Source organism: Pseudophryne corroboree, assembly GCF_028390025.1.
Source record: "Pseudophryne corroboree isolate aPseCor3 chromosome 7 unlocalized genomic scaffold, aPseCor3.hap2 SUPER_7_unloc_8, whole genome shotgun sequence".
NCBI classification, from domain to species: Eukaryota; Metazoa; Chordata; class Amphibia; order Anura; family Myobatrachidae; genus Pseudophryne; species Pseudophryne corroboree.
Window position 1 is genome coordinate 496,628 of NW_026967617.1, and position 23,244 is coordinate 519,871.

At 38.1% G+C, this 23,244-nt stretch overlaps 10 non-coding genes across 10 annotated transcripts; all 10 read left to right on the top strand.

Moving 5' to 3' along the window:
* The first annotated feature begins 61 nt into the window (after window positions 1–61).
* Window positions 62–224, top strand: LOC134987213 (U1 spliceosomal RNA). The gene has a single exon (XR_010192912.1). It is a non-coding gene; the product is annotated as a U1 spliceosomal RNA (small nuclear RNA).
* Window positions 225–895: 671 nt separating this feature from the next.
* On the top strand, window positions 896–1,059 carry LOC134987264 (U1 spliceosomal RNA). The gene has a single exon (XR_010192960.1). It is a non-coding gene; the product is annotated as a U1 spliceosomal RNA (small nuclear RNA).
* A 152-nt stretch (window positions 1,060–1,211) lies between these two features.
* Window positions 1,212–1,374, top strand: LOC134987201 (U1 spliceosomal RNA). The gene has a single exon (XR_010192901.1). It is a non-coding gene; the product is annotated as a U1 spliceosomal RNA (small nuclear RNA).
* Window positions 1,375–2,044: 670 nt separating this feature from the next.
* On the top strand, window positions 2,045–2,208 carry LOC134987244 (U1 spliceosomal RNA). The gene has a single exon (XR_010192940.1). It is a non-coding gene; the product is annotated as a U1 spliceosomal RNA (small nuclear RNA).
* Window positions 2,209–2,360: 152 nt separating this feature from the next.
* Window positions 2,361–2,523, top strand: LOC134987214 (U1 spliceosomal RNA). The gene has a single exon (XR_010192913.1). It is a non-coding gene; the product is annotated as a U1 spliceosomal RNA (small nuclear RNA).
* Window positions 2,524–3,194: 671 nt separating this feature from the next.
* LOC134987265 (U1 spliceosomal RNA) lies at window positions 3,195–3,358 on the top strand. Its single transcript, XR_010192961.1, has one exon. It is a non-coding gene; the product is annotated as a U1 spliceosomal RNA (small nuclear RNA).
* A 152-nt stretch (window positions 3,359–3,510) lies between these two features.
* On the top strand, window positions 3,511–3,673 carry LOC134987202 (U1 spliceosomal RNA). Its single transcript, XR_010192902.1, has one exon. It is a non-coding gene; the product is annotated as a U1 spliceosomal RNA (small nuclear RNA).
* Window positions 3,674–4,343: 670 nt separating this feature from the next.
* On the top strand, window positions 4,344–4,507 carry LOC134987245 (U1 spliceosomal RNA). The gene has a single exon (XR_010192941.1). It is a non-coding gene; the product is annotated as a U1 spliceosomal RNA (small nuclear RNA).
* An 11,228-nt stretch (window positions 4,508–15,735) lies between these two features.
* Window positions 15,736–15,809, top strand: TRNAR-UCU (transfer RNA arginine (anticodon UCU)). The gene has a single exon. It is a non-coding gene; the product is annotated as a tRNA-Arg (tRNA).
* A 4,605-nt stretch (window positions 15,810–20,414) lies between these two features.
* On the top strand, window positions 20,415–20,488 carry TRNAS-ACU (transfer RNA serine (anticodon ACU)). The gene has a single exon. It is a non-coding gene; the product is annotated as a tRNA-Ser (tRNA).
* Window positions 20,489–23,244: the final 2,756 nt, after the last annotated feature.

Here is a 23,244-nt window from a genome sequence, read left to right on the forward strand (position 1 = left end):
ATCTCCTTCACTTGACAGGGGGGTGCCCGAGCAGCGACCCTCCCCAGCTCTAGCCCAACTCCTACTTACCTGCCAGGTGAGATACTATGATCATGAAGGTGCTTCTCCCAGGGCAAGGCTCACCCATTGCACTCTGGGTGTGCTGCTCCTGTGATTTCCCCAAATGTGGGAAACTTGACTGCATAATTTGTGTTTCCCCTGGTCGGCTCTCGTATAATTCAGATCTCTTTGTCTCAGGTTTCTCTCCAGCCTAGTTTGCTGTCTGTTTCCACTTCTCTTTTCTTGAGCCGCTCCCTTCTATGCCCTTGCGCACTATCCTGACTTCTCCCGTCTGCTTACTTTGTGCCTTCCAACGCACAATGCAAACTACAGGTAGTGCTGCAGGGCCCACGCCCTTTTACTTGCCTTACAGAGCAGCTCTGGAGCTGTTACAGTGCCCAGCTGCTGCAAGAAATCAGCTTGAATGCTTCAGGGGCTGGGGCATAGCCAACATGAGCCCCACATCGAAGGAGGGTGGAGGTGTTTAATGCGAACTAGGGGTCATCCAAGCGCCGCAAAAGGCCGCCATGCCCTGCACGCCCCTTTTCTCTTTTCATATGCAGACGAGGGTTGAAGCCAACTTTGACCCACTGCTTGGATGACATCACCATATGCAAATCCATCTGCTGCAGGCCTTCCCCCAGGAATGCTTGCACTAGTTGTTGCATTTGGTTTGTTGTTTGGGGGTGCTTCAGTATTAGGCAGCCTTCTGCCCTACCATGTTCATCTGAAAATATGTGTTCTCCCTGCAGTTGTTGTCCCCAGATGAGAGTTCACTTGTGCTGCCTCAGTTGAATCTCCTTAACTTGACAGAGATGTGCCTGAGCAGCGGCCCTCCCCAGCCCTATCCCAAATCATACTTATTTTGCATAGGAGATACCATGGTCATGAAGATTGTTCTCCCAGGGTGAGGTTAATTCATTGCATTCTGGGTATGCTGACTCCTATGATTTCCCCAAATGTGGGAAACTCGACTGCATTATTTGTGGTAGTGGGGGACTGTGTTTGTTCTTTCCTCTGGTCAGCTCTGGTAAAAGTCAGATTTATTTGTCTCAGATCTTCCTCTAGCCTTGTTCTTCTTTCGAGAGTTTCCTTGTGCTGCCTCGGTTGGATCTCCTTCACTTGACAGGGGGGTGCCCGAGCAGCGACCCTCCCCAGCTCTATCCCAAATCTTACTTACCTGCCAGGTGAGATACTATGATCATGAAGGTGCTTCTCCCAGGGCAAGGCTCACCCATTGCACTCTGGGTGTGCTGCTCCTGCGATTTCCCCAAATGTGGGAAACTTGACTGCATAATTTGTGTTTCCCCTGGTCGGCTCTCGTATAATTCAGATCTCTTTGTCTCAGGTCTCTCTCCAGCCTAGTTTGCTGTCTGTTTCCACTTCTCTTTTCTTGAGCCACTCCCTTCTATGCCCTTGCGCACTATCCTGACTTCTCCCGTCTGCTTAATTTGTGCCTTCCAACGCACAATGCGAACTACAGGTAGTGCTGCAGGGCCCACACCCTTTTACTTGCCTTACAGATCAGCTCTGGAGCTGTTACAGTGCCAAGCCGCTGCAAGAAATCAGCTTGAATGCTTCAGGGGCTGGGGCATAGCCAACATGAGCCCCACACCGAAGGAGGGTGGAGGTGTTTAATGCGAACTAGGGGTCTTCCAAGCGCCGCAAAAGGCTGCCATGCCCTGCACGCCCCTTTTCTCTTTTCATATGCAGACGAGGGTTGAAGCCAACTTTGACCCACTGCTTTGATGACATCACCATATGCAAATCCATCTGCTGCATGCCTTCCCCCAGGAATGCTTGCCTAGTTGTTGCATTTGGTTTGTTGTTTGGGGGTGCTTCAGTATTAGGCAGCCTTCTGCCCTCCCATGTTCATCTGAAAATATGTGTTCTCCCTGCAGTTGTTGTCCCCAGATGAGAGTTCCCTTGTGCTGCCTCAGTTGAATCTCCTTTACTTGACAGAGATGTGCCTGAGCAGCGGCCCTCCCCAGCCCTATCCCAAATCATACTTATTTTGCATAGGAGATACCATGGTCATGAAGATTGTTCTCCCAGGGTGAGGTTCATTCATTGCATTCTGGGTATGCTGACCCCTGTGATTTCCCCAAATGTGGGAAACTCGACTGCATTATTTGTGGTAGTGGGGGACTGTGTTTGTGCTTTCCTCTGGTCAGCTCTGGTAAAAGTCAGATTTATTTGTCTCAGATTTTCCTCTAGCCTTGTTCTTCTTTCGAGAGTTCCCTTGTGCTGCCTCAGTTGGATCTCCTTCACTTGACAGGGGGGTGCCCGAGCAGCGACCCTCCCCAGCTCTAGCCCAACTCCTACTTACCTGCCAGGTGAGATACTATGATCATGAAGGTGCTTCTCCCAGGGCAAGGCTCACCCATTGCACTCTGGGTGTGCTGCTCCTGTGATTTCCCCAAATGTGGGAAACTTGACTGCATAATTTGTGTTTCCCCTGGTCGGCTCTCGTATAATTCAGATCTCTTTGTCTCAGGTTTCTCTCCAGCCTAGTTTGCTGTCTGTTTCCACTTCTCTTTTCTTGAGCCGCTCCCTTCTATGCCCTTGCGCACTATCCTGACTTCTCCCGTCTGCTTACTTTGTGCCTTCCAACGCACAATGCAAACTACAGGTAGTGCTGCAGGGCCCACGCCCTTTTACTTGCCTTACAGAGCAGCTCTGGAGCTGTTACAGTGCCCAGCTGCTGCAAGAAATCAGCTTGAATGCTTCAGGGGCTGGGGCATAGCCAACATGAGCCCCACATCGAAGGAGGGTGGAGGTGTTTAATGCGAACTAGGGGTCATCCAAGCGCCACAAAAGGCCGCCATGCCCTGCACGCCCCTTTTCTCTTTTCATATGCAGACGAGGGTTGAAGCCAACTTTGACCCACTGCTTGGATGACATCACCATATGCAAATCCATCTGCTGCAGGCCTTCCCCCAGGAATGCTTGCACTAGTTGTTGCATTTGGTTTGTTGTTTGGGGGTGCTTCAGTATTAGGCAGCCTTCTGCCCTACCATGTTCATCTGATAATATGTGTTCTCCCTGCAGTTGTTGTCCCCAGATGAGAGTTCACTTGTGCTGCCTCAGTTGAATCTCCTTTTCTTGACAGAGATGTGCCTAAGCAGCGGCCCTCCCCAGCCCTATCCCAAATCATACTTATTTTGCATAGGAGATACCATGGTCATGAAGATTGTTCTCCCAGGGTGAGGTTAATTCATTGCATTCTGGGTATGCTGACTCCTATGATTTCCCCAAATGTGGGAAACTCGACTGCATTATTTGTGGTAGTGGGGGACTGTGTTTGTTCTTTCCTCTGGTCAGCTCTGGTAAAAGTCAGATTTCTTTGTCTCAGATCTTCCTCTAGCCTTGTTCTTCTTTCGAGAGTTTCCTTGTGCTGCCTCGGTTGGATCTCCTTCACTTGACAGGGGGGTGCCCGAGCAGCGACCCTCCCCAGCTCTATCCCAAATCTTACTTACCTGCCAGGTGAGATACTATGATCATGAAGGTGCTTCTCCCAGGGCAAGGCTCACCCATTGCACTCTGGGTGTGCTGCTCCTGCGATTTCCCCAAATGTGGGAAACTTGACTGCATAATTTGTGTTTCCCCTGGTCGGCTCTCGTATAATTCAGATCTCTTTGTCTCAGGTCTCTCTCCAGCCTAGTTTGCTGTCTGTTTCCACTTCTCTTTTCTTGAGCCACTCCCTTCTATGCCCTTGCGCACTATCCTGACTTCTCCCGTCTGCTTAATTTGTGCCTTCCAACACACAATGCGAACTACAGGTAGTGCTGCAGGGCCCACACCCTTTTACTTGCCTTACAGATCAGCTCTGGAGCTGTTACAGTGCCCAGCCGCTGCAAGAAATCAGCTTGAATGCTTCAGGGGCTGGGGCATAGCCAACATGAGCCCCACACCGAAGGAGGGTGGAGGTGTTTAATGCGAACTAGGGGTCTTCCAAGCGCCGCAAAAGGCTGCCATGCCCTGCACGCCCCTTTTCTCTTTTCATATGCAGACGAGGGTTGAAGCCAACTTTGACCCACTGCTTTGATGACATCACCATATGCAAATCCATCTGCTGCAGGCCTTCCCCCAGGAATGCTTGCCTAGTTGTTGCATTTGGTTTGTTGTTTGGGGGTGCTTCAGTATTAGGCAGCCTTCTGCCCTCCCATGTTCATCTGAAAATATGTGTTCTCCCTGCAGTTGTTGTCCCCAGATGAGAGTTCCCTTGTGCTGCCTCAGTTGAATCTCCTTTACTTGACAGAGATGTGCCTGAGCAGCGGCCCTCCCCAGCCCTATCCCAAATCATACTTATTTTGCATAGGAGATACCATGGTCATGAAGATTGTTCTCCCAGGGTGAGGTTCATTCATTGCATTCTGGGTATGCTGACCCCTGTGATTTCCCCAAATGTGGGAAACTCGACTGCATTATTTGTGGTAGTGGGGGACTGTGTTTGTGCTTTCCTCTGGTCAGCTCTGGTAAAAGTCAGATTTCTTTGTCTCAGATCTTCCTCTAGCCTTGTTCTTCTTTCGAGAGTTCCCTTGTGCTGCCTCAGTTGGATCTCCTTCACTTGACAGGGGGGTGCCCGAGCAGCGACCCTCCCCAGCTCTAGCCCAACTCCTACTTACCTGCCAGGTGAGATACTATTAAGTTGATTTTTGAAAGAAAACAATACTGTCAATATACTATTAAAACAAATTAAAATGGTAAAAGTTATTGTACTTTAAGTAAAAATAAAAGAGCTAAAATATCAATCCCAGTTTTGGATTACTTTAATTAAAAAAAATGCTTATAGCAGAGGATAGTTTCAATCTGCCTACCTCTGGGTTATAAGCCCAGCATGCTTCCATTGCAGTACTCTGCTGCACATGTTAGTGCAAGAGATCCTGAAGCACTCACTCATCATGGGAAAGTACCAATGTGTTTCTTCGTTGGTTGATCTAAGAAACATCTTACAAAAACTCTCCAGATTATTGACTTTTTAAAGTTTTTCTAGGAAACGTTCTAGATGAATGCTTATTAGCCTTTGTCAGTATGCATTTTTGCAAAGTGTCTCTGTGGTGCAATCAGTTAGTGTGTTTGGCTACTAACCAAAAGGTTGGTGGTTCAATCCCACCCAGGGATGTAATTGACCTTGTGATCAGGTTTTGGTGATCTTTAAGTAGACAAGTCAAAATTTCAAACCCCCTCTTATGATGTAGGGTACCTGGCCTTCTTTGATGTAACCAGAGTTAGTTTTGATTAAGTGATTTTATAAAAAACAGCTAGGAAGAACAATTTAGCAGTGGGTTGCAGAGAAAAAAAAATATGCTGGCAGAAAAATCAAATTGAGTGATTGAACAGCTCTTCATTTTCTGGCTTTATTTTAATGCTAACAAATTTGTTCTCTGAAAAGTGTCCACAAAGCCAAGTCTCTGATGAACACCTTTGTAGGGATGGTTTTTCACCTATTACTAAATTAAACTTGCTTCATTGGAAAGGCAGCAAGATGCATCCTCATTTCAATGTCTACTGAAATAATACGGGTTGACACCAGGAAACATTAACGCCAATGCATCCTTGCTGCTTTCTCATGTGGAAGTCTGTTTAATGTGAAAACAAGGTGATATCTAAGTGGCACACAGGTAAGGAATTAAGAAAATCTTTATTTAATGGTGAAGATGTTTCTCACAAAATTGTTGCCCCAATGCATCATTGAAATTCAAACTGGAAAGATGATTTTAATATATCACTTGTACATTTTGTATTGCTCTTCTGGTGACAATGTAGTTTGTTTTTGTCAATTACCATTTTAATAATAGGGTAAAGAAAATTAAGTGGATTTTTGAAAGAAAACAATACTGTCAATATACTATTAAAACAAATTAAGATGGTAAAAGTTATTGTACTTTAAGTAAAAATAAAAGAGCTAAAATATCAATCCCAGTTTTGGATTACTTTAATTAAAAAAAAATGCATATAGCAGAGGATAGTTTCAATCTGCCTACCTCTGGGTTATGGGCCCAGCATGCTTCCATTGCAGTACTCTGCTGCACATGTAAGTGCAAGAGATCCTGAAGCACTCACTCATCATGGGAAAGTACCAATGTGTTTCTTCGTTGGTTGTTGGAAGAAACATCTTACAAAAACTCTCCAGATTATTGACTTTTTAAAGTTTTTCTAGGAAACGTTTTAGATGAATGCTTATTAGCCTTTGTCAGGATGGACTTTTGCAAAGTGTCTCTGTGGCGCAATCAGTTAGTGTGCACGGCTATTAGCTAAAAGGTTGGTGGTTCAATCCCACCCAGGGACGTAATTGACCTTGTTATCAGAAGTTGGTGATCTTTAAGTAGACAAGTCAAAATTTCAAACCCCCTGTTATGGTGTAGGGTACCTGGCCTTCTCTGATGTAATCAGATTTGATTCAGTGATTTTATAAAAACAGCTAGGAAGCACAATTTAGCAGTGGGTTGCAGAGAAAAAGAAATATGCTGGCAAAAAAAATCAAATTGAGTGATTAAACAGCTCTTAATTTTCTGCCTTTATTTTTATGCTAACAAATTTGTTCTCTGAAAAGTGTCCACAAAGCCAAGTCTCTGATTAACACCTTTGTAAGGATGGTTTTTCACCTATTACTAAATTAAACTTGCTTCATTGGAAAGGCAGCAAGATGCATCCTCATTTCAATGTCTACTGAAATAATACAGGTTGACACCAGGAAACATTAACGCCACTGCATCCTTGCTGCTTTCTCATGTGGAAGTCTGTTTAATGTGAAAACAAGGTGATATCTAATTAGCACACAGGTAAGGAATTAAGAAAACCTTTATTTAAGGGTGAAAATGTTTCTCACAAAATCGTTGCCCCAATGCATCATTGAAATTCAAGCTGGAAAGATGATTTTAATATATCACTTGTACATTTTGTATTGCTCTTCTGGTGACAATGTAGTTTGTTTTTGTCAATTACCATTTTAATAATAGGGTAAAGAAAATTAAGTGGATTTTTGAAAGAAAACAATACTGTCAATATACTATTAAAACAAATTAAGATGGTAAAAGTTATTGTACTTTAAGTAAAAATAAAAAAGCTAAAATATCAATCCCAGTTTTGGATTACTTTAATTAAAAAAAATGCATATAGCAGAGGATAGTTTCAATCTGCCTACCTCTGGGTTATAAGCCCAGCATGCTTCCATTGCAGTACTCTGCTGCACATGTAAGTGCAAGAGATCCTGAAGCACTCACTCATCATGGGAAAGTACCAATGTGTTTCTTCGTTGGTTGATCTAAGAAACATCTTACAAAAACTCTCCAGATTATTGACTTTTTAAAGTTTTTCTAGGAAACGTTCTAGATGAATGCTTATTAGCCTTTGTCAGTATGCATTTTTGCAAAGTGTCTCTGTGGTGCAATCAGTTAGTGTGTTTGGCTACTAACCAAAAGGTTGGTGGTTCAATCCCACCCAGGGATGTAATTGACCTTGTGATCATGTTTTGGTGATCTTTAAGTAGACAAGTCAAAATATCAAACCCCCTCTTATGATGTAGGGCATAGGTTCTCAAACTCGGTCCTCAGGACCCCACACAGTGCATGTTTTGCAGGTATCCTCACAGAATCACAAGTGAAATAATTAGCTGCACCTGTGGGCCTTTTAAAATGTGTTAGTGAGCAATTAATACACCTGTACTCCTGCTGGGTTACCTGCAAAACATGCACTGTGTAGGGTCCTGAGGACCGAGTTTGAGAACCTGTGATGTAGGGTACCTGGCCTTCTCTGATGTAATCAGAGTTAGATTTGATTAAGTAATTTTATAAAAAACAGCTAGGAAGCACAATTTAGCAGTGGGTTGCAGAGAAAAAAAATATGCTGGCAAAAAAATCCAATTGAGTGATTAAACAGCTCTTCATTTTCTGGCTTTATTTTTATGCTAACAAATTTGTTCTCTGAAAAGTGTCCACAAAGCCAAGTCTCTGATGAACACCTTTGTAAGGATGGTTTTTCACCTATTACTAAATTAAACTTGCTTCATTGGAAAGGCAGCAAGATGCATCCTCATTTCAATGTCTACTGAAATAATACAGGTTGACACCAGGAAACATTAACGCCAATGCATCCTTGCTGCTTTCTCCTGTGGAAGTCTGTTTAATGTGAAAACAAGGTGATATCTAATTAGCACACAGGTAAAGAATTAAGAAAATCTTTATTTAAGGGTGAAGATGTTTCTCACAAAATCGTTGCCCCAATGCATCATTGAAATTCAAGCTGGAAAGATGATTTTAATATATCACTTGTACATTTTGTATTGCTCTTCTGGTGACAATGTAGTTTGTTTTTGTCAATTACCCTTTTAATAATAGGGTAAAGAAAATTAAGTGGATTTTTTAAAGAAAACTATACTGTCAATATACTATTAAAACAAATTAAAATGGTAAAAGTTATTGTACTTTAAGTAAACATAAAAGAGCTAACATATCAATCCCAGTTTTGGATTACTTTAATTAACAAAAAAAATGCATATAGCAGAGGATAGTTTCAATCTGCCTACCTCTGGGTAATGGGCCCAGCATGCTTCCATTGCAGTACTCTGCTACACATGTAAGTGCAAGAGATCCTGAAGCACTCACTCATCATGGGAAAGTACCAATGTGTTTCTTCATTGGTTGATGGAAGAAACATCTTACAAAAACTCTCCAGATTATTGACTTTTTAAAGTTTTTCTAGGAAACGTTCTAGATATATGCTTATTAGACTTTGTCAGTATGTACTTTTTGCAAAGTGTCTCTGTGGTGCAATCGGTTAGTGTGTCCGGCTACTAACCAAAAAGTTGGTGGTTCAATCCCAACCAGGGACGTAATTGACCTTGTTATCAGATTTTGGTGATCTTTAAGTAGACAAGTCAAAATTTCAAACCCCCTGTTATGGTGTAGGGTACCTGGCCTTCTCTGATGTAATCAGAGTTAGATTTGATTCAGTGATTTTATAAAAACAGCTAGGAAGCACAATTTAGCAGTGGGTTGCAGAGAAAAAGAAATATGCTGGCAAAAAAAATCCAATTGAGTGATAAAACAGCTCTTCATTTTCTGGCTTTATTTTTATGCTAACAAATTTGTTCTCTGAAAAGTGTCCACAAAGCCAAGTCTCTGATTAACACCTTTGTAGGGATGGTTTTTCACCTATTACTAAATTAAACTTGCTTCATTGGAAAGGCAGCAAGATGCATCCTCATTTCAATGTCTACTGAAATAATACAGGTTGACACCAGGAAACATTAACACCACTGTATCCTTGCTGCTTTCTCATGTGGAAGTCTGTTTAATGTGAAAACAAGGTGATATCTAATTAGAACACAGGTAAGGAATTAAGAAAATCTTTATTTAAGGGTGAAGATGTTTCTCACAAAATCGTTGCCCCAATGCATCATTGAAATTCAAGCTGGAAAGATGATTTTAATATATCACTTGTACATTTTGTATTGCTCTTCTGGTGACAATGTAGTTTGTTTTTGTCAATTACCATTTTAATAATAGGGTAAAAAAAATTAAGTGGATTTTTGAAAGAAAACAATACTGTCAATATACTATTAAAACAAATTAAAATGGTAAAAGTTATTGTACTTTAAGTAAACATAAAAGAGCTAACATATCAATCCCAGTTTTGGATTACTTTAATTAACAAAAAAAAATGCATATAGCAGAGGATAGTTTCAATCTGCCTACCTCTGGGTAATGGGCCCAGCATGCTTCCATTGCAGTACTCTGCTGCACATGTAAGTGCAAGAGATCCTGAAGCACTCACTCATCATAGGAAAGTACCAATGTGTTTCTTCATTGGTTAATGGAAGAAACATCTTACAAAAACTCTCCAGATTATTGACTTTTTAAAGTTTTTCTAGGAAACGTTCTAGATATATGCTTATTAGACTTTGTCAGTATTTACTTTTTGCAAAGTGTCTCTGTGGCGCAATCAGTTAGTGTGCACGGCTATTAACCAAAAGGTTGGTGATTCAATCCCACCCAGGGACGTAATTGACCTTGTTATCAGATTTTGGTGATCTTTAAGTAGACAAGTCAAAATTTCAAAACCCCTGTTCTGGTGTAGGGTACCTGGCCTTCTCTGATGTAATCAGAGTTAGATTTGATTCAGTGATTTTATAAAAACAGCTAGGAAGCACAATTTAGCAGTGGGTTGCAGAGAAAAAGAAATATGCTGGCAAAAAAATCCAATTGAGTGATTAAACAGCTCTTCATTTTCTGGCTTTATTTTTATGCTAACAAATTTGTTCTCTGAAAAGTGTCCACAAAGCCAAGTCTCTGATTAACACCTTTGTTGGGATGGTTTTTCACCTATTACTAAATTAAACTTGCTTCATTGGAAAGGCAGCAAGATGCATCCTCATTTCAATGTCTACTGAAATAATACAGGTTGACACCAGGAAACATTAACGCCACTGCATCCTTGCTGCTTTCTCATGTAGAAGTCTGTTTAATGTGAAAACAAGGTGATATCTAATAAGCACACAGGTAAGGAATTAAGAAAATCTTTATTTTAGGGTGAAGATGTTTCTCACAAAATCGTTGCCCCAATGCATCATTGAAATTCAAGCTGGAAAGATGATTTTAATATATCACTTGTACATTTTGTATTGCTCTTCTGGTGACAATGTAGTTTGTTTTTGTCAATTACCATTTTAATAATAGGGTAAAGAAAATTAAGTGGATTTTTTAAAGAAAACTATACTGTCAATATACTATTAAAACAAATTAAAATGGTAAAAGTTTTTGTACTTTAAGTAAAAATAAAAGAGCAAAAATATCAATCCCAGTTTTGATTACTTAAATTAACAAAAAAAAAATGCATATAGCAAAGGATAGTTTCAATCTGCCTACCTCTGGGTTATGGGCCCAGCATGCTTCCATTGCAGTACTCTGCTGCACATGTAAGTGCAAGAGATCCTGAAGCACTCACTCATCATGGGAAAGTACCAATGTGTTTCTTCGTTGGTTGATGGAAGAAACATCTTACAAAAACTCTCCAGATTATTGACTTTTTAAAGTTTTTCTAGGAAACGTTTTAGATGAATGCTTATTAGCCTTTGTCAGTATGTACTTTTTACAAAGTGTCTCTGTGGCGCAATCGGTTAGTGTGTCTGGCTACTAACCAAAAGGTTGGTGGCTCAATCCCACCCAGGGACGTAATTGACCTTGTTATCAGATTTTGGTGATCTTTAAGTAGACAAGTCAAAATTTCAAACCCCCTGTTATGGTGTAGGGTACCTGGCCTTCTCTGATGTAATCAGAGTTAGATTTGATTCAGTGATTTTATAAAAACAGATAGGAAGCACAATTTAGCAGTGGTTTGCAGAGAAAAAGAAATATGCTGGCAGAAAAATCCAATTGAGTGATTAAACAGCTCTTCATTTTCTGCCTTTATTTTTATGCTAACAAATTTGTTCTCTGAAAAGTGTCCACAAAGCCAAGTCTCTGATTAACACCTTTGTAGGGATGGTTTTTCACCTATTACTAAATTAAACTTGCTTCATTGGAAAGGCTGCAAGATGCATCTTCATTTCAATTTCTACTGAAATAATACAGGTTGACACCAGGAAACATTAACGCCACTGCATCCTTGCTGCTTTCTCATGTGGAAGTCTGTTTAATGTGAAAACAAGGTGATATCTAATTAGCACACAGGTAAGGAATTAAGAAAATCTTTATTTAAGGGTGAAGATGTTTCTCACAAAATCGTTGCCCCAATGCATCATTGAAATTCAAGCTGGAAAGATGATTTTAATATATCACGTGTACATTTTGTATTGCTCTTCTGGTGACAATGTAGTTTGTTTTTGTCAATTACCCTTTTAATAATAGGGTAAAGAAAATTAAGTGGATTTAAACAAATTAAAATGGTAAAAGTTATTGTACTTCAAGTAAAAATAAAAGAGCAAAAATATCAATCCCAGTTTTGATTACTTAAATTAACAAAAAAAATGCATATAGCAAAGGATAGTTTCAATCTGCCTACCTCTGGGTTATGGGCCCAGCATGCTTCCATTGCAGTACTCTGCTGCACATGTAAGTGCAAGAGATCCTGAAGCACTCACTCATCATGGGATAGTACCAATGTGTTTCTTTGTTGGTTGATGGAAGAAACATTTTACAAAAACTCTCCAGATTATTGACTTTTTAAAGTTTTTCTAGGAAACGTTCTAGATGTATGCTTATTAGCCTTTGTCAGTATGTACTTTTTGTGAAGTGTCTCTGTGGCGCAATCGGTTAGTGTGTCTGGCTACTAGCCAAAAGGTTGGTGGTTCAATCCCACCCAGGGACGTAATTGACCTTGTTATCAGATTTTGGTGATCTTTAAGTAGACAAGTCAAAATTTCAAACCCCCTGTTATGGTGTAGGGTACCTGGCCTTTTCTGATGTAATCAGAGTTAGATTTGATTCAGTGATTTAATAAAAACAGCTAGGAAGCACAATTTAGCAGTGGGTTGCAGAGAAAAAGAAATATGCTGGCAAAAAAAATCCAATTGAGTGATTAAACAGCTCTTCATTTTCTGGCTTTATTTTTATGCTAACAAATTTGTTCTCTGAAAAGTGTCCACAAAGCCAAGTCTCTGATTAACACCTTTGTAGGGATGGTTTTTCACCTATTACTAAATTAAACGCTTCATTGGAAAGGCAGCAAGATGCATCCTCATTTCAATGTCTACTGAAATAATACAGGTTGACACCAGGAAACATTAACGCCACTGCATCCTTGCTGCTTTCTCATGTGGAAGTCTGTTTAATGTGAAAACAAGGTGATATCTAATTAGCACACAGGTAAGGAATTAAGAAAATCTTTATTTAAGGGTGAAGATGTTTCTCACAAAATCGTTGCCCCAATGCATCATTGAAATTCAAGCTGGAAAGATGATTTTAATATATCACTTGTACATTTTGTATTGCTCTTCTGGTGACAATGTAGTTTGTTTTTGTCAATTACCATTTTAATAATAGGGTAAAGAAAATTAAGTGGATTTTTGAAAGAAAACAATACTGTCAATATACTATTAAAACAAATTAAAATGGTAAAAGTTATTGTACTTTAAGTAAAAATAAAAGAGCAAAAATATCAATCCCAGTTTTGATTACTTAAATTAACAAAAAAAAATGCATATAGCAAAGGATAGTTTCAATCTGCCTACCTCTGGGTTATGGGCCCAGCATGCTTCCATTGCAGTACTCTGCTGCACATGTAAGTGCAAGAGATCCTGAAGCACTCACTCATCATGGGAAAGTACCAATGTGTTTCTTCGTTGGTTGATGGAAGAAACATCTTACAAAAACTCTCCAGATTATTGACTTTTTAAAGTTTTTCTAGGAAACGTTCTAGATGTATGCTTATTAGCCTTTGTCAGTATATACTTTTTACAAAGTGTCTCTGTGGCGCAATCGGTTAGTGTGTCTGGCTACTAACCAAAAGGTTGGTGGTTCAATCCCACTCAAGGACGTAATTGACCTTGTTATCAGATTTTGGTGATCTTTAAGTAGACAAGTCAAAATTTCAAACCCCCTGTTATGGTGTAGGGTACCTGGCCTTCTCTGATGTAATCAGAGTTAGATTTGATTCAGTGATTTTATAAAAACAGATAGGAAGCACAATTTAGCAGTGGTTTGCAGAGAAAAAGAAATATGCTGGCAGAAAAATCCAATTGAGTGATTAAACAGCTCTTCATTTTCTGGCTTTATTTTTATGCTAACAAATTTGTTCTCTGAAAAGTGTCCACAAAGCCAAGTCTCTGATTAACACCTTTGTAGAGATGGTTTTTCACCTATTACTAAATTAAACTTGCTTCATTGGAAAGGCAGCAAGATGCATCCTCATTTCAATTTCTACTGAAATAATACAGGTTGACACCAGGAAACATTAACACCACTGCATCCTTGCTGCTTTCTCATGTGGAAGTCTGTTTAATGTGAAAACAAGGTGATATCTAATTAGCACACAGGTAAGGAATTAAGAAAATCTTTATTTAAGGGTGAAGATGTTTCTCACAAAATCGTTGCCCCAATGCATCATTGAAATTCAAGCTGGAAAGATGATTTTAATATATCACGTGTACATTTTGTATTGCTCTTCTGGTGACAATGTAGTTTGTTTTTGTCAATTACCCTTTTAATAATAGGGTAAAGAAAATTAAGTGGATTTAAACAAATTAAAATGGTAAAAATTATTGTACTTCAAGTAAAAATAAAAGAGCAAAAATATCAATCCCAGTTTTGATTACTTAAATTAACAAAAAAAATGCATATAGCAAAGGATAGTTTCAATCTGCCTACCTCTGGGTTATGGGCCATTGCAGTACTCTGCTGCACATGTAAGTGCAAGAGATCCTGAAGCACTCACTCATCATGGGAAAGTACCAATGTGTTTCTTCGTTGGTTGATGGAAGAAACATTTTACAAAAACTCTCCAGATTATTGACTTTTTAAAGTTTTTCTAGGAAACGTTCTAGATGTATGCTTATTAGCCTTTGTCAGAATGTATTTTTAGCGAAGTGTCTCTCTGGCGCAATCGGTTAGTGTATCCGGCTACTAACCAAAAGGTTGGTGGTTCAATCCCACCAAGGGACGTAATTGACCTTGTTATCAGATTTTGGTGATCTTTAAGTAGACAAGTCAAAATTTCAAACCCCCTGTTATGGTGTAGGGTACCTGGCCTTTTCTGATGTAATCAGAGTTAGATTTGATTCAGTGATTTAATAAAAACAGCTAGGAAGCACAATTTAGCAGTGGGTTGCAGAGAAAAAGAAATATGCTGTCAAAAAAAATCCAATTGAGTGATTAAACAGCTCTTCATTTTCTGGCTTTATTTTTATGCTAACAAATTTGTTCTCTGAAAAGTGTCCACAAAGTCAAGTCTCTGATTAACACCTTTGTAGGGATGGTTTTTCACCTATTACTAAATTAAACTTGCTTCATTGGAAAGGCAGCAAGATGCATCCTCATTTCAATGTCTACTGAAATAATACAGGTTGACACCAGGAAACATTAACGCCACTGCATCCTTGCTGCTTTCTCATGTAGAAGTCTGTTTAATGTGAAAACAAGGTGATATCTAATTAGCACACAGGTAAGGAATTAAGAAAATCTTTATTTAAGGGTGAAGATGTTTCTCACAAAATCGTTGCCCCAATGCATCTTTGAAATTCAAGCTGTTTAGATGATTTTAATATATCACTTGTACATTTTGTATTGCTCTTCTGGTGACAATGTAGTTTGTTTTTGTCAATTACCCTTTTAATAATAGGGTAAAGAAAATTAAGTGGATTTTTTAAAGAAAACTATACTGTCAATATACTATTAAAACAAATTAAAATGGTAAAAGTTATTGTACTTTAAGTAAAAATAAAAGAGCAAAAATATCAATCCCAGTTTTGATTACTTAAATTAACAAAAAAAAATGCATATAGCAAAGGATAGTTTCAATCTGCCTACCTCTGGGTTATGGGCCCTGTATGCTTCCATTGCAGTACTCTGCTGCACATGTAAGTGCAAGAGATCCTGAAGCACTCACTCATCATGGGAAAGTACCAATGTGTTTCTTCGTTGGTTGATGGAAGAAACATCTTACAAAAACTCTCCAGATTATTGACTTTTTAAAGTTTTTCTAGGAAACGTTCTAGATGTATGCTTATTAGCCTTTGTCAGAATGTATTTTTAGCGAAGTGTCTCTGTGGCGCAATCGGTTAGTGTATCTGGCTTCTAACCAAAAGGTTGGTGGTTCAATCCCACCCAGGGACGTAATTGACCTTGTTATCAGATTTTGGTGATCTTTAAGTAGACAAGTCAAAATTTCAAACCCCCTGTTATGGTGTAGGGTACCTGGCCTTTTCTGATGTAATCAGAGTTAGATTTGATTCAGTGATTTAATAAAAACAGCTAGGAAGCACAATTTAGCAGTGGGTTGCAGATAAAAAGAAATATGCTGGCAAAAAAAATTCAATTGAGTGATTAAACAGCTCTTCATTTTCTGGCTTTATTTTTATGCTAACAAATTTGTTCTTTGAAAAGTGTCCACAAAGCCAAGTCTCTGATTAACACCTTTGTAGGGATGGTTTTTCACCTATTGCTAAATTAAACTTGCTTCATTGGAAAGGCAGCAAGATGCATCCTCATTTCAATGTCTACTGAAATAATACAGGTTGACACCAGGAAACATTAACGCCACTGCATCCTTGCTGCTTTCTCATGTAGAAGTCTGTTTAATGTGAAAACAAGGTGATATCTAATTAGCACACAGGTAAGGAATTAAGAAAATCTTTATTTAAGGGTGAAGATGTTTCTCACAAAATCGTTGCCCCAATGCATCATTGAAATTCAAGCTGGAAAGATGATTTTAATATATCACTTGTACATTTTGTATTGCTCTTCTGGTGACAATGTAGTTTGTTTTTGTCAATTACCCTTTTAATAATAGGGTAAAGAAAATTAAGTGGATTTTTCAAAGAAAACTATACTGTCAATATACTATTAAAACAAATTAAAATGGTAAAAGTTATTGTACTTTAAGTAAAAATAAAAGAGCAAAAATATCAATCCCAGTTTTGATTACTTAAATTAACAAAAAAAATGCATATAGCAAAGGATAGTTTCAATCTGCCTACCTCTGGGTTATGGGCCCTGTATGCTTCCATTGCAGTACTCTGCTGCACATGTAAGTGCAAGAGATCCTGAAGCACTCACTCATCATGGGAAAGTACCAATGTGTTTCTTCATTGGTTGATGGAAGAAACATCTTACAAAAACTCTCCAGATTATTGACTTTTTAAAGTTTTTCTAGGAAACGTTCTAGATGTATGCTTATTAGACTTTGTCAGTATGCACTTTTTGCAAAGTGTCTCTGTGGCGCAATCGGTTAGTGTGTCTGGCTACTAACCAAAAGGTTGGTGGTTCAATCCCAACCAGGGACGTAATTGACCTTGTTATCAGATTTTGGTGATCTTTAAGTAGACAAGTCAAAATTTCAAACCCCCTGTTATGGTGTAGGGTACCTGGCCTTCTCTGATGTAATCAGAGTTAGATTTGATTCAGTGATTTTATAAAAACAGCTAGGAAGCACAATTTAGCAGTGGGTTGCAGAGAAAAAGAAATATGCTGGCAAAAAAAATCCAATTGAGTGATTAAACAGCTCTTCATTTTCTGGCTTTATTTTTATGCTAACAAATTTGTTCTTTGAAAAGTGTCCACAAAGCCAAGTCTCTGATTAACACCTTTGTAGGGATGGCTTTTCACCTATTACTAAATTAAACTTGCTACATTGGAAAGGCAGCAAGATGCATTCTCATTTCAATGTCTACTGAAATAATACAGGTTGACACCAGGAAACATTAACGCCACTGTATCCTTGCTGCTTTCTCATGTGGAAGTCTGTTTAATGTGAAAACAAGGTGATATCTAATTAGCACACAGGTAAGGAATTAAGAAAATCTTTATTTAAGGGTGAAGATGTTTCTCACAAAATCGTTGCCCCAATGCATCATTGAAATTCAAGCTGGAAAGATGATTTTAATATATCACTTGTACATTTTGTATTGCTCTTCTGGTGACAATGTAGTTTGTTTTTGTCAATTACCATTTTAATAATAGGGTAAAGAAAATTGAGTGGATTTTTGAAAGAAAACAATACTGTCAATATACTATTAAAACAAATTAAAATGGTAAAAGTTATTGTACTTTAAGTAAAAATAAAAGAGCCAAAATATCAATCCCAGTTTTGGATTACTTTAATTAACAAAAAAAAGTGCATATAGCAGAGGATAGTTTCAATCTGCCTACCGCTGGGTTATGGGCCCAGCATGCTTCCATTGCAGTACTCTGCTGCACATGTAAGTGCAAGAGATCCTGAAGCACTCACTCATCATGGGAAAGTACCAATGTGTTTCTTCGTTGGTTGATGGAAGAAACATCTTACAAAAACTCTCCAGATTATTGACTTTTTAAAGTTTTTCTAGGAAACGTTCTAGATGTATGCTTATTAGACTTTGTCAGTATGTACTTTTTGCAAAGTGTCTCTGTGGCGCAATCGGTTAGTGTGTCTGGCTACTAACCAAAAGGTTGGTGGTTCAATCCCAACCAGGGACGTAATTGATCTTGTTATCAGATTTTGGTGATCTTTAAGTAGACAAGTCAAAATTTCAAACCCCCTCTTATGGTGTAGGGTACCTGGCCTTCTCTGATGTAATCAGAGTTAGATTTGATTCAGTGATTTTATAAAAACAGCTAGGAAGCACAATTTAGCAGTGGGTTGCAGAGAAAAAGAAATATGCTGGCAAAAAAATCCAATTGAGTGATTAAACAGCTCTTCATTTTCTGGCTTTATTTTTATGCTAACAAATTTGTTCTTTGAAAAGTGTCCACAAAGCCAAGTCTCTGATTAACACCTTTGTAGGGATGGCTTTTCACCTATTACTAAATTAAACTTGCTACATTGGAAAGGCAGCAAGATGCATTCTCATTTCAATGTCTACTGAAATAATACAGGTTGACACCAGGAAACATTAACGCCACTGTATCCTTGCTGCTTTCTCATGTGGAAGTCTGTTTAATGTGAAAACAATGTGATATCTAATTAGCACACAGGTAAGGAATTAAGAAAATCTTTATTTAAGGGTGAAGATGTTTCTCACAAAATCGTTGCCCCAATGCATCATTGAAATTCAAGCTGGAAAGATGATTTTAATATATCACTTGTACATTTTGTATTGCTCTTCTGGTGACAATGTAGTTTGTTTTTGTCAATTACCATTTTAATAATAGGGTAAAGAAAATTGAGTGGATTTTTGAAAGAAAACAATACTGTCAATATACTATTAAAACAAATTAAAATGGTAAAAGTTATTGTACTTTAAGTAAAAATAAAAGAGCCAAAATATCATTCCCAGTTTTGGATTACTTTAATTAACAAAAAAAAGTGCATATAGCAGAGGATAGTTTCAATCTGCCTACCGCTGGGTTATGGGCCCAGCATGCTTCCATTGCAGTACTCTGCTGCACATGTAAGTGCAAGAGATCCTGAAGCACTCACTCATCATGGGAAAGTACCAATGTGTTTCTTCGTTGGTTGATGGAAGAAACATCTTACAAAAACTCTCCAGATTATTGACTTTTTAAAGTTTTTCTAGGAAACGTTCTAGATGTATGCTTATTAGCCTTTGTCAGTATGTACTTTTTGCAAAGTGTCTCTGTGGCGCAATCGGTTAGTGTGTCCGGCTACTAATCAAAAGATTGGTGGTTCAATCCCACCCAGGGACGTAATTGACCTTGTTATCAGATTTTGGTGATCTTTAAGTAGACAAGTCAAAATTTCAAACCCCCTGTTATGGTGTAGGGTACCTGGCCTTCTCTGATGTAATCAGAGTTAGATTTGATTCATTGATTTTATAAAAACAGCTAGCAAGCACAATTTAGCAGTGGGTTGCAGAGATAAAGAAATATGCTGGCAAAAAAAATCCAATTGAGTGATTAAACAGCTCTTCATTTTCTGGCTTTATTTTTATGCTAACAAATTTGTTCTCTGAAAAGTGTCCACAAAGCCAAGTCTCTGATTAACACCTTTGTAGGGATGATTTTTCACCTATTACTAAATTAAACTTGCTTCATTGGAAAGGCAGCAAGATGCATCCTCATTTCAATGTCTACTGAAATAATACAGGTTGACACCAGGAAACATTAACGCCACTGCATCCTTGCTGCTTTCTCATGTAGAAGTCTGTTTAATGGGAAAACAAGGTGATATCTAATTAGCACACAGGTAAGGAATTAAGAAAATCTTTATTTAAGGGTGAAGATGTTTCTCACAAAATCGTTGCCCCAATGCATCATTGAAATTCAAGCTGGAAAGATGATTTTAATATATCACTTGTACATTTTGTATTGCTCTTCTGGTGACAATGTAGTTTGTTTTTGTCAATTACCCTTTTAATAATAGGGTAAAGAAAATTAAGTGGATTTTTTAAAGAAAACTATACTGTCAATATACTATTAAAACAAATTAAAATGGTAAAAGTTATTGTACTTTAAGTAAAAATAAAAAAGCAAAAATATCAATCCCAGTTTTGATTACTAAAATTAACAAAAAAAATGCATATAGCAGAGGATAGTTTCAATCTGCCTACCTCTGGGTTATGGGCCCAGCATGCTTCCATTGCAGTACTTTGCTGCACATGTAAGTGCAAGAGATCCTGAAGCACTCAGTCATCATGGGAAAGTATCAATGTGTTTCTTCGTTGGTTGATGGAAGAAACATCTTACAAAAACTCTCCAGATTATTGACTTTTTAAAGTTTTTCTAGGAAACGTTCTAGATGTATGCTTATTAGCCTATGTCAGTATGTACTTTTTGCAAAGTGTCTCTGTGGCGCAATCGGTTAGTGTGTCCGGCTACTAACCAAAAGGTTGGTGGTTCAATCCCACCCAGGGACGTAATTGACCTTGTTATCAGATTTTGGTGATCTTTAAGTAGACAAGTCAAAATTTCAAACCCCCTCTTATGGTGTAGGGTACCTGGCCTTCTCTGATGTAATCAGAGTTAGATTTGATTCATTGATTTTATAAAAACAGCTAGGAAGCACAATTTAGCAGTGGGTTGCAGAGAAAAAGAAATATGCTGGCAAAAAAAAAATCAAATTGAGTGATTAAACAGCTCTTCATTTTCTGGCTTTATTTTTATGCTAACAAATTTGTTCTCTGAAAAGTGTCCACAAAGCCAAGTCTCTGATTAACACCTTTGTAGGGATGGTTTTTCACCTATTGCTAAATTAAACTTGCTTCATTGGAAAGGCAGCAAGATGCATCCTCATTTCAATGTCTACTGAAATAATACAGGTTGACACCAGGAAACATTAACGCCACTGCATCCTTGCTGCTTTCTCATGTAGAAGTCTGTTTAATGTGAAAACAAGGTGATATCTAATTAGCACACAGGTAAGGAATTAAGAAAATCTTTATTTAAGGGTGAAGATGTTTCTCACAAAATCGTTGCCCCAATGCATCATTGAAATTCAAGCTGGAAAGATGATTTTAATATATCACTTGTACATTTTGTATTGCTCTTCTGGTGACAATGTAGTTTGTTTTTGTCAATTACCCTTTTAATAATAGGGTAAAGAAAATTAAGTGGATTTTTTAAAGAAAACTATACTGTCAATATACTATTAAAACAAATTAAAATGGTAAAAGTTATTGTACTTTAAGTAAAAATAAAAGAGCAAAAATATCAATCCCAGTTTTGATTACTTAAATTAACAAAAAAAAAATGCATATAGCAAAGGATAGTTTCAATCTGCCTACCTCTGGGTTATGGGCCCAGCATGCTTCCATTGCAGTACTCTGCTGCACATGTAAGTGCAAGAGATCCTGAAGCACTCAGTCATCATGGGAAAGTACCAATGTGTTTCTTCTTTGGTTGATGGAAGAAACATCTTACAAAAACTCTCCAGATTATTGACTTTTTAAAATTTTTCTAGGAAACGTTCTAGATGTATGCTTATTAGCCTTTGTCAGTATGGACTTTTTGTGAAGTATCTCTGTGGCGCAATCGGTTAGTGTGTCCGGCTACTAGCTAAAAGGTTGGAGGTTCAATCCCAACCAGGGACGTAATTGACCTTGTTATCAGATTTTGGTGATCTTTAAGTAGACAAGTCAAAATTTCAAACACCCTGTTATGGTGTAGGGTACCTGGCCTTCTCTGATGTAATCAAAGTTAGATTTGATTCAGTGATTTTATAAAAACAGCTAGGAAGCACAATTTAGCAGTGGGTTGCAGAGAAAAAGAAATATGCTGGCAAAGAAAATCCAATTGAGTGATTAAACAGCTCTTCATTTTCTGGCTTTATTTTTATGCTAACAAATTTGTTCTTTGAAAAGTGTCCACAAAGCCAAGTCTCTGATTAACACCTTTGTAGGGATGGTTTTTCACCTATTACTAAATTAAACTTGCTTCATTGGAAAGGCAGCAAGATGCATCCTCATTTCAATGTCTACTGAAATAATACAGGTTGACACCAGGAAACATTAACGCCACTGTATCCTTGCTGCTTTCTCATGTGGAAGTCTGTTTAATGTGAAAACAAGGTGATATCTAATTAGCACACAGGTAAGGAATTAAGAAAATCTTTATTTAAGGGTGAAGATGTTTCTCACAAAATCGTTGCCCCAATGCATCATTGAAATTCAAGCTGGAAAGATGATTTTAATATATCACTTGTACATTTTGTATTGCTCTTCTGGTGACAATGTAGTTTGTTTTTGTCAATTACCATTTTAATAATAGGGTAAAGAAAATTAAGTGGATTTTTAAAAGAAAACAATACTGTCAATATACTATTAAAACAAATTAAAATGGTAAAAGTTATTGTACTTTAAGTAAAAATAAAAGAGCCAAAATATCAATCCCAGTTTTGGATTACTTTAATTAACAAAAAAAAATGCATATAGCAGAGGATAGTTTCAATCTGCCTACCGCTGGGTTATGGGCCCAGCATGCTTCCATTGCTGTACTCTGCTGCACATGTAAGTGCAAGAGATCCTGAAGCACTCACTCATCATGGGAAAGTACCAATGTGTTTCTTCGTTGGTTGATGGAAGAAACATCTTACAAAAACTCTCCAGATTATTGACTTTTTAAAGTTTTTCTAGGAAACGTTTTAGATGAATGCTTATTAGCCTTTGTCAGTATGGATTTTCGCAAAGTGTCTCTGTGGTGCAATCAGTTAGTGTGCATGGCTATTAACCAAAAGGTTGGTGGTTCAATCCCACCCAGGGACGTAATTGACCTTGTTATCAGATTTTGGTGATCTTTAAGTAGACAAGTCAAAATTTCAAATCCCCCTGTTCTTGTGTAGGGTACCTGGCCTTCTCTGATGTAATCAGAGTTAGATTTGATTCAGTGATTTTATAAAAACAGCTAGGAAGCACAATTTAGCAGTGGGTTGCAGAGAAAAAGAAATATGCTGGCAAAAAAAAATCCAATTGAGTGATTAAACAGCTCTTAATTTTCTGGCTTTATTTTTATGCTAACAAATTTGTTCTCTGAAAAGTGTCCACAAAGCCAAGTCTCTGATTAACACCTTTGTAAGGATGGTTTTTAACCTATTACTAAATTAAACTTGCTTCATTGGAAAGGCAGCAAGATGCATCCTCATTTCAATGTCTACTGAAATAATACAGGTTGACACCAG